General features: G+C 31.6%; 1 long non-coding RNA gene across 1 annotated transcript; it reads right to left on the bottom strand.

Annotated features, from left to right (window-relative positions):
• Positions 1-732: 732 nt before the first annotated feature.
• Positions 733-1,670, bottom strand: LOC141645977 (uncharacterized). Its single transcript, XR_012545245.1, has 3 exons — positions 1,433-1,670; positions 891-996; positions 733-802 (listed from the first exon to the last, which is right to left on the bottom strand). It is a non-coding gene; the product is annotated as an uncharacterized LOC141645977 (long non-coding RNA).
• Between the last annotated feature and the right edge of the window lie 13,637 nt (positions 1,671-15,307).

The following is a 15,307-nucleotide window of genomic DNA, read 5'->3' as shown; positions in this document are numbered from 1 at the left end:
CCAAACCTAAAGGCCAAATCCTTTTGTATTGCTCATTTAATTATAGGGTTAAAGCGTTGGTCTCACATGTGAGATCATCTTATATAAGTTTATGGGATTCGAGGTAAAACAATAAAGAACATGCCATCAATTAAATAATTTAGGGAAAAAAAAAACAAGGACGCCTCAGAAATTTGTTGTTGATTAATAAGAGAGCATACTCACGAATATTGTTAACAATTGTTGTTAACAAAAAAAACAATAAAGAACCAGTTGTTGATTAACAATGTAGTTTCAAATGGCGGTATTGTTAAAACAACTAACATAATGTTAGGGGTAGTAAAGGCCGAATGAACTGCAGATAATGAATGCATATCACCAGCCAAAAAAACAATGGAAACCGAAAGCAACTCAACAGACAAACAATCAGAAATTTAGGGAAATTTAAATACAAAATTAGTCCAGGTGGGGGTCAAATTGAGGCCAAACGGAACGAGGAAAATAAGGCGTAAGAAACTACTGTGGGAACTGACACATTTATACATGGGAATCTGATAAAATAATCAATATCCTCGGTCCAAAAAGAAACTTTATCGATTCAGACAAATATCAAGATGGCAACCAATATTCACATGAGTGCTCACCAAAGTAAGAAAAGGTAATTGTTGCCGAGGCTTGAAAGAAAGAAAAGCAGCTTGGTACCTCCGAAAGAAAGTATATGATGCTTGCCTCAAAGAAAGTATATGATGCTTGCCTCAAAGAAAGTATCCCCGTATCTCAAGAAGTCAAGTTCAGAAGATTCAATACTCTTAGCGATTAATTCCTGCATTGAAGAAAAAATCATCAGATCATTACATCTCTCATACTTGCGCCTGGGGAAGGACAACGACAAACGGAGAAAAAGTATTCACCAGATCACCGGCATTATCCAAGTAAATCTGGACCACTGCATCTGAAAAAGCTGCAGGGTCAAGAGGAGCAGCAATATTCCGTTTGCGGGTCTTAATCCGCGTACCACTGTTCCAAATTTTAAAAAAATATCAAAAAAAATAAGAGCATGATCCCCAAAACTCCAGCTACCACCATGAACCCATGACAATAAGTACTCGCCTAAACCAAATAAGTATAGCTGATTATGAGAACTACCACACAAGACAAGATCATGTATCATTTTTGCATAAACAGGTGTGACGGCTAATTTCTATTAATTTGAAGTTAAGGTCATAACATCGTCTGTTGTGATACTATACAGACTACATTGTAAACATGAATTTATAACTGAATAAAACGAGTCGAACTGAAAATAAATTAAACAAAGGAAGCAAAATAATCTAGAAAACCCCATCAAAAGATAGCGATAAATGAAACATAACCTAACAAACTAATCATATATCGAAGATTACAACATCAAAAAGTAATTACAATTACAAGAAGCAGTTGCAACCGAACTTACCCGAGAGTGGGTCTCTCCTTTGAGCTGCATTCACAACAGAACAAAAAAAAAAACCAACATAATTAGCTCGAAAATTCAAGAAATTTGAGCAAATTAATCAACCCCTACCAACAGCTGATAAAAAGATCCGTGAATTCATCAATCGAAAACCCTAATCTCAATGAACCTTCATCAATATAGAATCAATCAAGCAATTTGTGCAAATTAATTAACTCTCCCTACCTCAACAGCTGATAAAAAAGAAATCTCTTAATTCATCAATCAAAAACCCTAACCTCAAAAACTTTCATCAATATCAATTCAATCAAGAAATTTGCGGAAATTAATCACAACTCTCCTACAACCAGATGATAAATAAATAAATAAACCCTAAATTCATCAATCGAAAACCCGAATCTCAAAGAACTTCAATCAATATCCAATCAATCAAGAAATTTGCGCAAATTAATTAACTCTCCTACCAAAAAATGATTATATAAATCACTAAAACCCTAATTTCATCAATCAAAAACCCTAAGCTCATCGATCGAAAACCGTCGGCAACCTGATTCTTCCTCACCTTCCTCTCTAAATGCGCTGCAATCCGTTTAGTTCCCAAAGGCCCCTTTTTAGCCAATATAAACTGTGAATAAAACGTTTCCTTGTTCTTCCTCTAACTTTCCTACTTAAAATCTAACAAAAACCCCAATTTCAACTCAAATTCAGCAAACCCAAATAATTTCAGCTCAAATTCTGCAGATTTTTCATAATTACTAATTACTTCCAAAATTAGTAAACCCTAACTTCCACTAAAACTATCAAAATCCCCAAATCAAAACAAATACAACAACAAATCAACTCTAAAATCCGTAATTTCAGCAAATCCCTAACTTCACGAGCTCAAATTCTTCAACTCTCGAAGCATCAAACCACCAAAAAAACCCTAATTTTCAGCTTAATACAGTAAGTAACCAGCCGATGAACTTTAATTACACAATCACAACAACTTCAACAACAAAATCCCCAATTCATCAATCCTTAACTTCACGTGCTCATTTTTTTCCATCAAAACACCAAAAGCCCCCTAATTTTCAGCTGAATAAGATCATTAAGCGGTAATTTGATAAACACAAATTGAGCAAATTAAATTTGAAATTAACAAAATTAAATTGAAGGAATCGCCTAATGAAACTACAACAATATAATTAACAATAAATCGGATCAAATAAAATTAAACTGAACAAAAACACCAATGAAAATAATCAACACCGAAAAGCATAATAGAGGATGATAACGTGGCTTGATACCTTAGTACTGGTTTAGCATGATGGATTGATGGCAGCTTATGGATGTCGGAAACTTGGAATGTTTGCGGACCCTGGTTGTATCACATATTCAAATGGTTTTCAGGCATCGGCTCTCTTGTGGTATCACATGGTTTTTGGGCATGCGCTCTTTATTTGCAGTGCTTTGCTTTCGGGTAAACTCATGAGCTTAGTTTCAGGCTTAAGATCAACATTAGCGGTTTCATTAACCTCAGTCTCAACAAACCCTCTTTTCCCATTATTATTCTTAGCAATTTGATCTTGATCATATTAGTGTTGTTGATGCCACCAGGTAACCCTAGACGGAGCTCCGTCTCTTCGAAGTCGATTGTTAAAGTGAGATGAGTAGTGAGTAGTGAGTAGTGAGTAGTGAGACGGGAATGAGTGGAGTAGAGAGTGAGAGAGAAGAGAGAATGAGAAAGATGTGGTTGGAGTAGAAAGTCAGACAGAATGAGAAAGTTGTGGTTGTGAGTGAATGGAAAATGGAGGGCCAAGATACAAAGGGAAAGATCCAACGGCAGAGGGAAAACTTGGGTAAAACTATTCATAGCTACAGTTATCCCAAGTATAAACTTTTATAGGAGTTAAGGATTCTAAGGTATCTAGTGCGTTCTCACCGTTCTCACCGAATGGTCGTTCTCACCGGATCTCACCTCTCTCTCTCTCTCTCTCTATATATATATATATATATATATATATATATATATATCAAATTTAAGCGGATCTTTTTACTGTACCAACATAGTATAAGAACGAGGACGCACACCCAAGTGCTCATTATAAGTGATTGGGATATTACCACGAAATTGTTTAATCTGAACTGGTAACTGTACGGAGATGACAAAAAAAACGCCTAGCGCCTATCCACGGCATAACGGCAAAACGGTGTCTCTCCTTCCGCAGTTATCAATTCAGTTTGAACAAAATGTGTACCCTCACTAAACCTTCTTATTTTATGTTGATAGGTAATAAAACCATCTTAAAATAATAACACATCCATGGTTTAATATATAACTTAATCAAGTGTCGTCATAATTCAACAAAGGATTTAGCCTATTAGGCTCATCCTTAGAGTAAATTAAAATAAATTTAAAACAATAAAAACAAGAAAACTTACAAACTTAGATTGTGCTCAGTATAGAAGACTAACGGTTGACGAGATTTTATTAATAAGAAAGAAGATTTACAAGGGGGAGAGAGAGAGAGAGCAAAGAGAGAGGGGTAGGAGAAGCCTGCCTCTAACTAAAACATTTGCCCGTTTATATAGGCAAAAAATAAAAGCTATTCACAACTATTACAAAACACTTTATTAGTGTTAAAAAACTATTGCAAAAATTAGTGCGGGAACTGTTATTAGTGCCCATTATTGTCCATGCTTATCATGCGTCATTGCATGCGTGTTTCCTGGGTGGTTTTTATTCCACTATTTTCCCTTTGTCTTTTGATTTGGCATTTTTGACCCTGTTGTTGATTATTTCTTCTTCTATTAGAAGTTGGACTTCTGTTTCTTCTTCCATTTCTTGAGCATCTTGAAGAAGTTCAAATTTATTCTTGCTATTGGATGCTGTTGATTTTGTCATTGATACATCACTTGTCTGGGATTTATTATCCTCATTCATTCTTTTTGAGCTAAAGCCCTTTCTCGCCAATTTATTGTAATGGCAAAGAATTCCATCTTCGCTTTTACCTTTAAACTCAAGTAATTCTTCGATTGTTGGAATTCTTCCAAATCTCCGATTTCTTCGGCATTGAAGATAATTAGACTATCAATCTTGTCCTGAATTAGATTGATTGTGTATATACACTTTAACTCATTAGTGTCTTTATCTTGTCTTAACATGGCGTCCCAAAAACGAGAATATGATTCTCTTTTTAAACAAAATAATTTGATATTATTATATCCTGTTTTGGGGATAAACTTCCAAATCCAGGGAATAGAAAATTCAATAAAGAAATTCATTTGAATAATGCCAGGAATATCATCCTGATCAGTTTTTTGAAGTAACTCCTTCCATTCGTCATAAAGATCTTTAAAGATTTGTGGCAGAATATTTTCATTAGGTCCATAAAATTGCCACCATTTGATTAACCAATTTGGCAGATTTTGATCAAAAACTTCAGGGTAAATTTTTATTAGCCATGTGTGGCTTTTCGTAGGATTTTCATATAAGAAAACTTGATCAAAAGCCTGGACATAATCCCAGTAATTGTATTCAACTTTGATATTATTCTTGTTTATTAAGGTTTTAGAAGTAGATGGAGTTATTCCCCATTCTTCAATGGATATTATCCTTTTAATATTGATTTTTGAAAATCTCCAGAAATTTCCTGGATCTTCCCAATGATTAAAATTGCATTCATTATCAGAGAGAATGCCTTCATAAAATCCTCGACTTTTATAAGTCTCCATAGGATAATGATTATTGGTTAAATAACGGTTATATAATAACCAAGGGTTATCTTCCCATTTTTTATCAGAATTTTGGAGTATAATAATCTCCCTTTCTTCTGGTGATTTCACCATTTTCTCTTTTTCATCAAGAGATTCTTTCATAATTTTTTTGAAAGATGGGGAACTTATATTAAGTCCTTTTTGTTTCCATATTTGGAATTCTTCAAATTCATCCGTTGTGATATTATCACATAAATTTTTGGCTATTAGCCTTTTCTCACCATATTGTGCCAAAATATTATTTGGTCTTATATAACCAGATGAGGATCCTGGTCCTGGGTTATTCCCAGTTTTGATAATTTCGGATGATTTTTCTGGGTTATTCCCATATCCTATAATTGAGGATAATTGTCCTGTATTATGGGTATTCCCATATCTGATAATTGAGGATGATTGTCTTCCTCTCCCTCTATTAGAAGGATGCATAAAGCGGCCACGGCCACGGCCTCGACCAAACTCCATTCCTGAAACAATTAACAAACTCTTATAGAGTTAGATACTCCCTTGTTAAGAAATCAGGGAGATGATTATCAGATCCTTTTTTATAATGTATTTCAAAATCAAAAGGGGCTAAATGAGCTTGCCACCTTGCAAACATTTGTTTGGAAACATCATGTTTAAAATCTTTTTGAAACATAAATTTCGCAGAACTACAATCAGTTCTTATCGTAAATTTTTGGTTATATAAATCATTTTGAAATTTTAAAACACATCTGACTATGGCTAAAACTTCTTTAGCAACCGTTGCATAATTAGATTGTACAGAATTCCATTTTCCTGAATAAAAACGGACTAAAAATTCCTGTTTATTATTAGGATCTATTTGTTTAAGAATTCCTCCATAACCAATGTCTGAAGCATCAGTTTCTACTATTTTTTCCCAATGAGGGTTTGCCAAACTAAGGCATGGTAAAGATATAACTTTACTCTTAATTTTCCTGACTCTCTAGTGTGATCATTAGACCAGGCACAGGGATTTTTCTTCAACCTGTCATATAAAATAGCTGTATCTTTTGCCAAATCATCATAATAAGGTGAAATATAATTCAAACTTCCTAAGAATCTTTGAAGTTGAGTTTTGTCAATGATTTCATCTGGGAATTTAGATCCAAATTCAATACTTCTATTAATAGGAATAATTTGGCCTTTCTCAATATTATGACCTAAAAATCGACTTTAGTCCTAAATAGAGACATTTTAGTTTTAGAAATAACTAAACCATTAGATATGACAATCTTTTTAAAAATATCTAAATGTTTAAAATGTTCTTCTATATTCATAGAGAAGATGAGAATGTCATCAATATAAACTATGATAAAATGACTATAATTGTTAAAAATATCATTCATAATTTTCTCAAATTGATGGAGCATTTTTCAATCCAAAAGGCATAACATGCCATTCATATTGTCCAAAAGGAACATTAAAAGCGTTTTGTATCTGTCTGCTGGTCAATTTGAATCGCTAATAACCAGATTTTAAATCAAATTTAGAAAAAATTAGAGCTTTATACAAACGGTCTAATAAATCCTTTTTATTAGGTATTGGATATCTAATCCATTTTAAGACCTTATTTAAAGGTTTATAATTAATGACTAATCTAGGAACTCCTCGTTCCTTTTCAAATTTTTGTTGACATAAAAAGTCATGCAAGACCATGGTGATTTGGATGGTCCAATAAGTTTTTTCTCTAAAAGAGAACTTATTTCTTTTTTGCAAAATTCTAAATATTCTGAATTCATTTGACAAGGCCTAGCCTTGGTAGGAACATTATCTTCCCCAAATCTTCTTCATAAGGAAGATTTACTATATGCTTTTTTCTGTTCCAAAAAGCATTAGGATGGTCATTACAAATAGATAAAGAAAATTGATTTTCAATATCAATAATTTTTTGTTTTAATCTAGGATTATTAAGTTTTTGATCTATAGTTAAAATGTTAACTTCATGTTTTAAAAAACTTAATTGATTTTCTTTTAAAGAAATTCTATCATAAATCTCATTTATAGTTTTCATAAAGGGTTTCATGATGAAACCGAAAGTAATAGTTTTTCCTTGATAATTTGCGCTTAAATTCTTATTATCTGCAGAAAAAAGGATAAATTTTTGTTATAAAAGGTGTTCCAAGAATAATAGGAACCGAGAGTTTATTTTTTACTAAAAGAAAGCTTAAAGGTATGCAGTGTTATTAACGCATATATCGCTTTTGGGAGTTTAAAATCAATATCTAATTTATCTCCTCCTCGCTTGAGATAAACTATGAGTAGTTTTGACAAAATACCGGAGTCAATTTCTCCTTCTTGTATGACATTTAAATCGCTCCAAAGATCAATTAAAGCAATAAATTCTTTAGAAAATTGATTATTAATTCTAAGAAGAATCTTAACATACCATTTTTGTCCAAAGAACCATATTTATGGTTTGGAGAAATTTTTTATTCCTCTTTAAATCTGGGAGAGTAGTAACAAGTTGATTAGCTTGATCTTTGCCACTAGGGTTAAGAATAGGAATCTCATGGTTATCAACCTTTTTGTCATTAGATTCTTGATCATTGTTTAGCAAATCATTTTGAAAAATAAAAAGTTGTTCAAGATTAGAAATTCTTGTATCATTTCTTTGTTCTTCAATTTTTAGAAGTTTAATCTGAGATTTTAAATTATCCATCTCTTTCAAAATATCTTGTAAAGAAGAAGGATTAGAAGTTGTGTTTTTATTTTGAAGACGTTTATAAACTTCATTTAAAGAATAAGGTTTTTCTTCTCAGAAAATTTTTATTTTTATAATCCAAATTATTATGAGAAGTGCTAGGTATATTTTCAATGATTTGTGATCTTAAATCAAAGACTTGGGATGGCTTTTAAAACATCAAACCAATCATTATTGGTGAGAACTTGTAATTTGGCATCTTGAAAATTGGATAAAAGATTAAAGTATTCATCCTTTTTGGGATTAATACAAACTTTTCCCTGTCCACAGGGTTCACATTCTGAATTAGTAGTTTCAGAACTACTGTCTGTGTAAAAAGAATCATTTTTAAGGATTTTTAAATTATTACTAGAATTACTAGAATTATCGAAATTATCGACATAGCTTCGATTCACTTTGCAGATCAAGTTCATTAAGAAATAATTTTGAAATCTTGTCTTTAAGATCATCATTTATATCAAGATTATTAATTTGTTTTTGGGTCCAGCAATTGTTTGCCATATGACCCTTTTTATTGCATTTAAAACACCTTATTTCTTTTGAAGGTATATAACCCTTTTTCCTATACTGCTTTTTATGGAATTTTCTTTGATTTTTCCGATAAGTTTTTTCTTCAAGTTTAGCTTTAGAATATCTTTTCTTTTTATATCTAGGAGAATAAATTCTATCATTGCTTTTGTTTTGTTTTCTACGAGAACTAGAAGGCATATCCATACCAAATTGTTCACAAAATTCACCTAATTGGCTTCTTTCAATAATGTTCTGATGTTTGAGCTGTTGGTTTAATTTAATCTCATTACAAAGGTTTATTCCTTCAAATTGTACAAGCTTTAATAAGGTGACCATAATTATATTTTTCGTAATTAATAGAAGGATTTTCTCCACGAAGAATTTTTCTAATTCTTTCAAAGAAATAAGTGTGGTAGACCATCAATAAATTTACCTTTCCAATGAGAGCTATTGCATTCCTAAAAGCATGACTCTCGCTAAGGAAGGTGTCTTTGTACCACCTAAAATCGCTTAAAGTTTTACATCTAAAATTTTGTAAAAGAGTTCTTGTGGAATCATAATTATTCCCCAATTGACCAAGAAAAATGATCAAGTATATTGACAAGTAAAGTGTAAACCGCAGTTTACAGTAGGCACTTCATTTTTAATTTCTACATTCGTAAAAATAGTCTTTTTTGTTCATTAGTGAGGTAATTATCCCACCATCCTTTAAGTTGACCTAAATCCCGATGCTATCATTTTAGCAATAGTAGACTCACTATTATTAGCATTTTTACAAACTTGTGAATACATAAGCATTCTATGGCATTGGTTATGAATTTGTTTTTCAAAGAAAATAATCTATATTCCATTCATAGATATGAGATCCACTATAACTATTACTGATAATCTCAAAGATTTTCTTCATGCCCAATATCAACAGGTGAAGGTCTTCTATTATAATATAGAGTATCAATAGGTTTTTGACTCCATTTATTTCTTGAAATAACATTCAAATCATCTTTTGAATTTGGATTGAATTCTTCACTTAAAGTTTGCAATTTTAAATTTGCAACCTTATTTGCCAACCGACTTATAAGTCGTTCATTGTTAATGTCGATAAAAATTTAAAATTCTCTATATCGGAGGATTTTTATAATAGGAGTTATTTCTTGCGAAGAAGAAAGGTCTTTAGTCTTGGTATTTTGAATGACTTCATTAAGAAGATTTATGACTTTATTAGCCTTATGGTGTAAATCAGAACATGTTCTCCAAGAATTTTTAAAGATAGATTAGCATAATTATTTTGTTCGCTTAAATAATTTAAATGTTTAGTAGTCGTGCTAATAGTTCCATCTTCATACATTTTTGAAAGGGGCATGTAAGAACACCCATCTAATTTAAATTTCTTAAGAGGAGGATAAACTCCCTTAACTTCATTACCATTGAGAAGTTCAAAATTTCTTTCAAGAATAGTTAAATGATTATATAAATAAGTTGAACAATACCAAGGGACAAAATAAATAATCGCATTTACGATTTGCGCATTATTCATAAAATTCATCTTGCAAAATGTCTTGTTGTTTTTCATCAAAATTATGAAAAAACCAATTTCTAAATTTTTCCCAAATAGGAGATTCAAATTCATTACTAATTAATTTTCTGGTTAAGGAACCAGGAGAAAAATCTAGTAAGGCCTTCTTAATCATCAAGATAACTTATTTGGGACAATGTGTCCGCTTCTTTTTTAGAATGTCGTCTTAAAATCTTATCAGAATGCATTCTTAAAACATCTTCATCTGTTTCAATAAAATCTTCATCTCTTAATTGAGAAGTTGAACACCTAGATGTACTAGGCATATCTAAATCTTGATCAAGGGCTGAAATAAAAGTCCTATTAGAAAAAGATCTAGTCATTTTTGAAGTACTACTTTTTGGTCGAATATGTTTATTACCAAAATTTAAAGTAACAGCTCCTTCAGGAGTTTGTTGTACATCAAGTAAATTAGTCTCCATAATCGGTTGAGGAGGCATAGCCTGGGTGATTGTCCAATTTTCAGGGAAAGATATTTCTTCCCATTTAATAGCCTTTCTAGTAGTGATATTAGATCTGTTACAATTAGTTTCAATAATAATAGTCTCATTTATAGCTTTATCAGCTAATCTACAGTGAGGATTTAAAGTATATAAAGGTTTATAATAAATCCTGTAGCAAATACAAATTAACTCAGATCCTTTTGCATAATTGTAACCATGAGTTTTAACATTCAAAGTTAAAGCATCTAATATATTAGAATCTGTCAAAGATAATTGTAAATTTGGATAAACGTCAAAATAGACTGGACCATGGGCCAAACTGGATTTAACAACTCCAATAATTGACTTTTGCCAATTTAAATTTCTGCCATCTCTTAAGGCTGCAATAAAACTTTCTGGTAATCCTTCCAGAGTTAGTGGTTTAAAGGCCACTTGGACTAAACCAATATGAATAAATTGGTGCTTAGATTTTCTTAGTGGTTCTAAGTCACTATTGTTTAAAAGTTGAAGATACATTTCTTCATTATTTAGAGAAATAGATTCCTCTGTGGTTTTAACTCTGTGTTTTAACCCGATATATTCAAAAAACCCATAATTATAAATAGTTCTTTTGCTAACTTCTGGAATTGTCCATTTGTTTAGCAACTCTAAATTCTGAGGATATTCAACCTCTTCAGTCATACTGTTTTTCACAGTAGACTTACCCGTATTAAGTACGCGTAAACTCATAAGATGAGAAGATGTTGAATTATGACTTAACTATCATAAATTATATATACTTCCATGGCTCTGATACCAAATTTAAGCGGATCTTTTTACTGTACCAACATAGTATAAGAACGAGGACGCACACCCAAGTGCTCATTATATGATTGGGATATTACCACGAAATTGTTTAATCAATGTAACGTACGGAGATGACAAAAAAAACGCCTAGCGCCTATCCACGGCATAACGGCAAAACGGTGTCTCTCCTTCCGCAGTTATGAGAAAATGTTGAATTATGACTTAACTATCATAAATTATATATACTTCCATGGCTCTGATACCAAATTTAAGCGGATCTTTTTACTGTACCAACATAGTATAAGAACGAGGACGCACACCCAAGTGCTCATTATAAGTGATTGGGATATTACCACGAAATTGTTTAATCTGAACTGGTAACTGTACGGAGATGACAAAAAAAACGCCTAGCGCCTATCCACGGCATAACGGCAAAACGGTGTCTCTCCTTCCGCAGTTATCAATTCAGTTTGAACAAAATGTGTACCCTCACTAAACCTTCTTATTTTATGTTGATAGGTAATAAAACCATCTTAAAATAATAACACATCCATGGTTTAATATATAACTTAATCAAGTGTCGTCATAATTCAACAAAGGATTTAGCCTATTAGGCTCATCCTTAGAGTAAATTAAAATAAATTTAAAACAAGAAAAATAAAAACAAGAAAAACTTACAAACTTAAAGTTGTGCTCAGAATTGAAGAGGTACGGTTGACGAGATTTTATTAATAAGAAAGAAGATTTACAAGGGGGAGAGAGAGAGAGAGCTAAGAGAGAGGGGTAGGAGAAGCCTGCCTCTAACTAAAACATTTGCCCGTTTATATAGGCAAAAATAAAAGCTATTCACAACTATTACAAAACACTTTATTAGTGTTAAAAAACTATTGCAAAAATTAGTGCGGGAACTGTTATTAGTGCCCATTATTGTCCATGCTTATCATGCGTCATTGCATGCGTGTTTCTGGTGGTTTTTATTCCACTATTTTCCCTTTGTCTTTTGATTTGGCATTTTTGACCCTGTTGTTGATTATTTCTTCTTCTATTAAAAGTTGGACTTCTGTTTCTTCTTCCATTTCTTGAGCATCTTGAAGAAGTTCAAATTTATTCTTGCTATTGGATGCTGTTGATTTTGTCATTGATACATCACTTGTCTGGGATTTATTATCCTCATTCATTCTTTTTTGAGCTAAAGCCCTTTCTGCCAATTTATTGTAATGGCAAAGAATTTCATCTTCAGTTTTACCTTTAAATCAAGTAATTCTTCGATTGTTGGAATTCTTCCAAATCTCCGCTTTCTTCGGCATTGAAGATAATTAGACTATCAATCTTGTCCTGAATTAGATTGATTGTGTATATACACTTTAACTCATTAGTGTCTTTATCTTGTCTTAACATGGCGTCCCAAAAACGAGAATATGATTCTCTTTTTAAACAAAATAATTTGATATTATTATATCCTGTTTTGGGGATAAACTTCCAAATCCAGGGAATAGAAAATTCAATAAAGAAATTCATTTGAATAATGCCAGGAATATCATCCTGATCAGTTTTTTGAAGTAACTCCTTCCATTCGTCATAAAGATCTTTAAAGATTTGTGGCAGAATATTTTCATTAGGTCCATAAAATTGCCACCATTTGATTAACCAATTTGGCAGATTTTGATCAAAAACTTCAGGGTAAATTTTTATTAGCCATGTGTGGCTTTTCGTAGGATTTTCATATAAGAAAACTTGATCAAAAGCCTGGACATAATCCCAAGAATTGTATTCAACTTTGATATTATTCTTGTTTATTAAGGTTTTAGAAGTAGATGGAGTTATTCCCCATTCTTCAATGGATATTATTCTTTTAATATTGATTTTTGAAAATCTCCGAAATTTCCGGATCTTCCCAATGATTAAAATTGCATTCATTATCAGAGAGAATGCCTTCATAAAATCCTCGACTTTTATAAGTCTCCATAGGATAATGATTATTGGTTAAATAACGGTTATATAATAACCAAGGGTTATCTTCCCATTTTTTATCAGAATTTTGGAGTATAATAATCTCCCTTTCTTCTGGTGATTTCACCATTTTCTCTTTTTCATCAAGAGATTCTTTCATAATTTTTTTGAAAGATGGGGAACTTATATTAAGTCCTTTTTGTTTCCATATTTGGAATTCTTCAAATTCATCCGTTGTGATATTATCACATAAATTTTTGGCTATTAGCCTTTTCTCACCATATTGTGCCAAAATATTATTTGGTCTTATATAACCAGATGAGGATCCTGGTCCTGGGTTATTCCCAGTTTTGATAATTTCGGATGATTTTTCTGGGTTATTCCCATATCCTATAATTGAGGATAATTGTCCTGTATTATGGGTATTCCCATATCTGATAATTGAGGATGATTGTCTTCCTCTCCCTCTATTAGAAGGATGCATAAAGCGGCCACGGCCACGGCCTCGACCAAACTCCATTCCTGAAACAATTAACAAACTCTTATAGAGTTAGATACTCCCTTGTTAAGAAATCAGGGAGATGATTATCAGATCCTTTTTTATAATGTATTTCAAAATCAAAAGGGGCTAAATGAGCTTGCCACCTTGCAAACATTTGTTTGGAAACATCATGTTTAAAATCTTTTTGAAACATAAATTTCGCAGAACTACAATCAGTTCTTATCGTAAATTTTTGGTTATATAAATCATTTTGAAATTTTAAAACACATCTGACTATGGCTAAAACTTCTTTAGCAACCGTTGCATAATTAGATTGTGCAGAGTTCCATTTTCCTGAGTAAAAACGGACTAAAAATTCTTGTTTATTATTAGGATCTATTTGTTTAAGAATCCCTCCATAACCAATGTCCAAGCATCGCTTTCTACTATTTTTTCCCAATGAGGGTTTGCCAAACTAAGGCATGGTAAAGATATAACTTTACTCTTAATTTTCCCGATACTCTAGTGTGATCATTAGACCAGGCACGGATTTTTCTTCAACCCGTCATATAAAATAGTCAGTATCTTTTGCCAAATCATCATAATAAGGTGAAATATAATTCAAACTTCCTAAGAATCTTTGAAGTTGAGTTTTGTCAATGATTTCATCTGGGAATTTAGATCCAAATTCAATACTTCTATTAATAGGAATAATTTGGCCTTTCTCAATATTATGACCTAAAAATCGACTTTAGTCCTAAAATAGAGACATTTTAGTTTTAGAAATAACTAAACCATTAGATATGACAATCTTTTTAAAAATATCTAAATGTTTAAAATGTTCTTCTATATTCATAGAGAAGATGAGAATGTCATCAATATAAACTATGATAAAATGACTATAATTGTTAAAAATATCATTCATAATTTTCTCAAATTCGATGGAGCATTTTTCAATCCAAAAGGCATAACATGCCATTCATATTGTCCAAAAGGAACATTAAAAGCAGTTTTGTATCTCTGTCATTGGTCAATTTGAATCTGCCAATAACCAGATTTTAAATCAAATTTAGAAAAAATTAGAGCTTTATACAAACGGTCTAATAAATCCTTTTTATTAGGTATTGGATATCTAATCCATTTTAAGACCTTATTTAAAGGTTTATAATTAATGACTAATCTAGGAACTCCTCGTTCCTTTTCAAAGATTTTTGTTAACATAAAAAGTCATGCAAGACCATGGTGATTTGGATGGTCCAATAAGTTTTTTCTCTAAAAGAGAACTTATTTCTTTTTTGCAAAATTCTAAATATTCTGAATTCATTTGACAAGGCCTAGCCTTGGTAGGAACATTATCTTCCCTGAAATCTTCTTCATAAGGAAGATTTACTATATGCTTTTTTCTGTTCCAAAAAGCATTAGGATGGTCATTACAAATAGATAAAGAAAATTGATTTTCAATATCAATAATTTTTTGTTTTAATCTAGGATTATTAAGTTTTTGATCTATAGTTAAAATGTTAACTTCATGTTTTAAAAAACTTAATTGATTTTCTTTTAAAGAAATTCTATCATAAATCTCATTTATAGTTTTCATAAAGGGTTTCATGATGAAACTGAAAGTAATAGTTTTTCCTTGATAATTTGCGCTTAAATTCCTTATTATCTGCAG

Source organism: Silene latifolia, chromosome 3 (assembly GCF_048544455.1).
Source record: "Silene latifolia isolate original U9 population chromosome 3, ASM4854445v1, whole genome shotgun sequence".
In the NCBI taxonomy this organism is placed as follows: Eukaryota; Viridiplantae; Streptophyta; class Magnoliopsida; order Caryophyllales; family Caryophyllaceae; genus Silene; species Silene latifolia.
The sequence above is the reverse complement of the archived record's forward strand: the minus strand, read 5'-3'. Positions and strand labels throughout refer to the sequence as shown.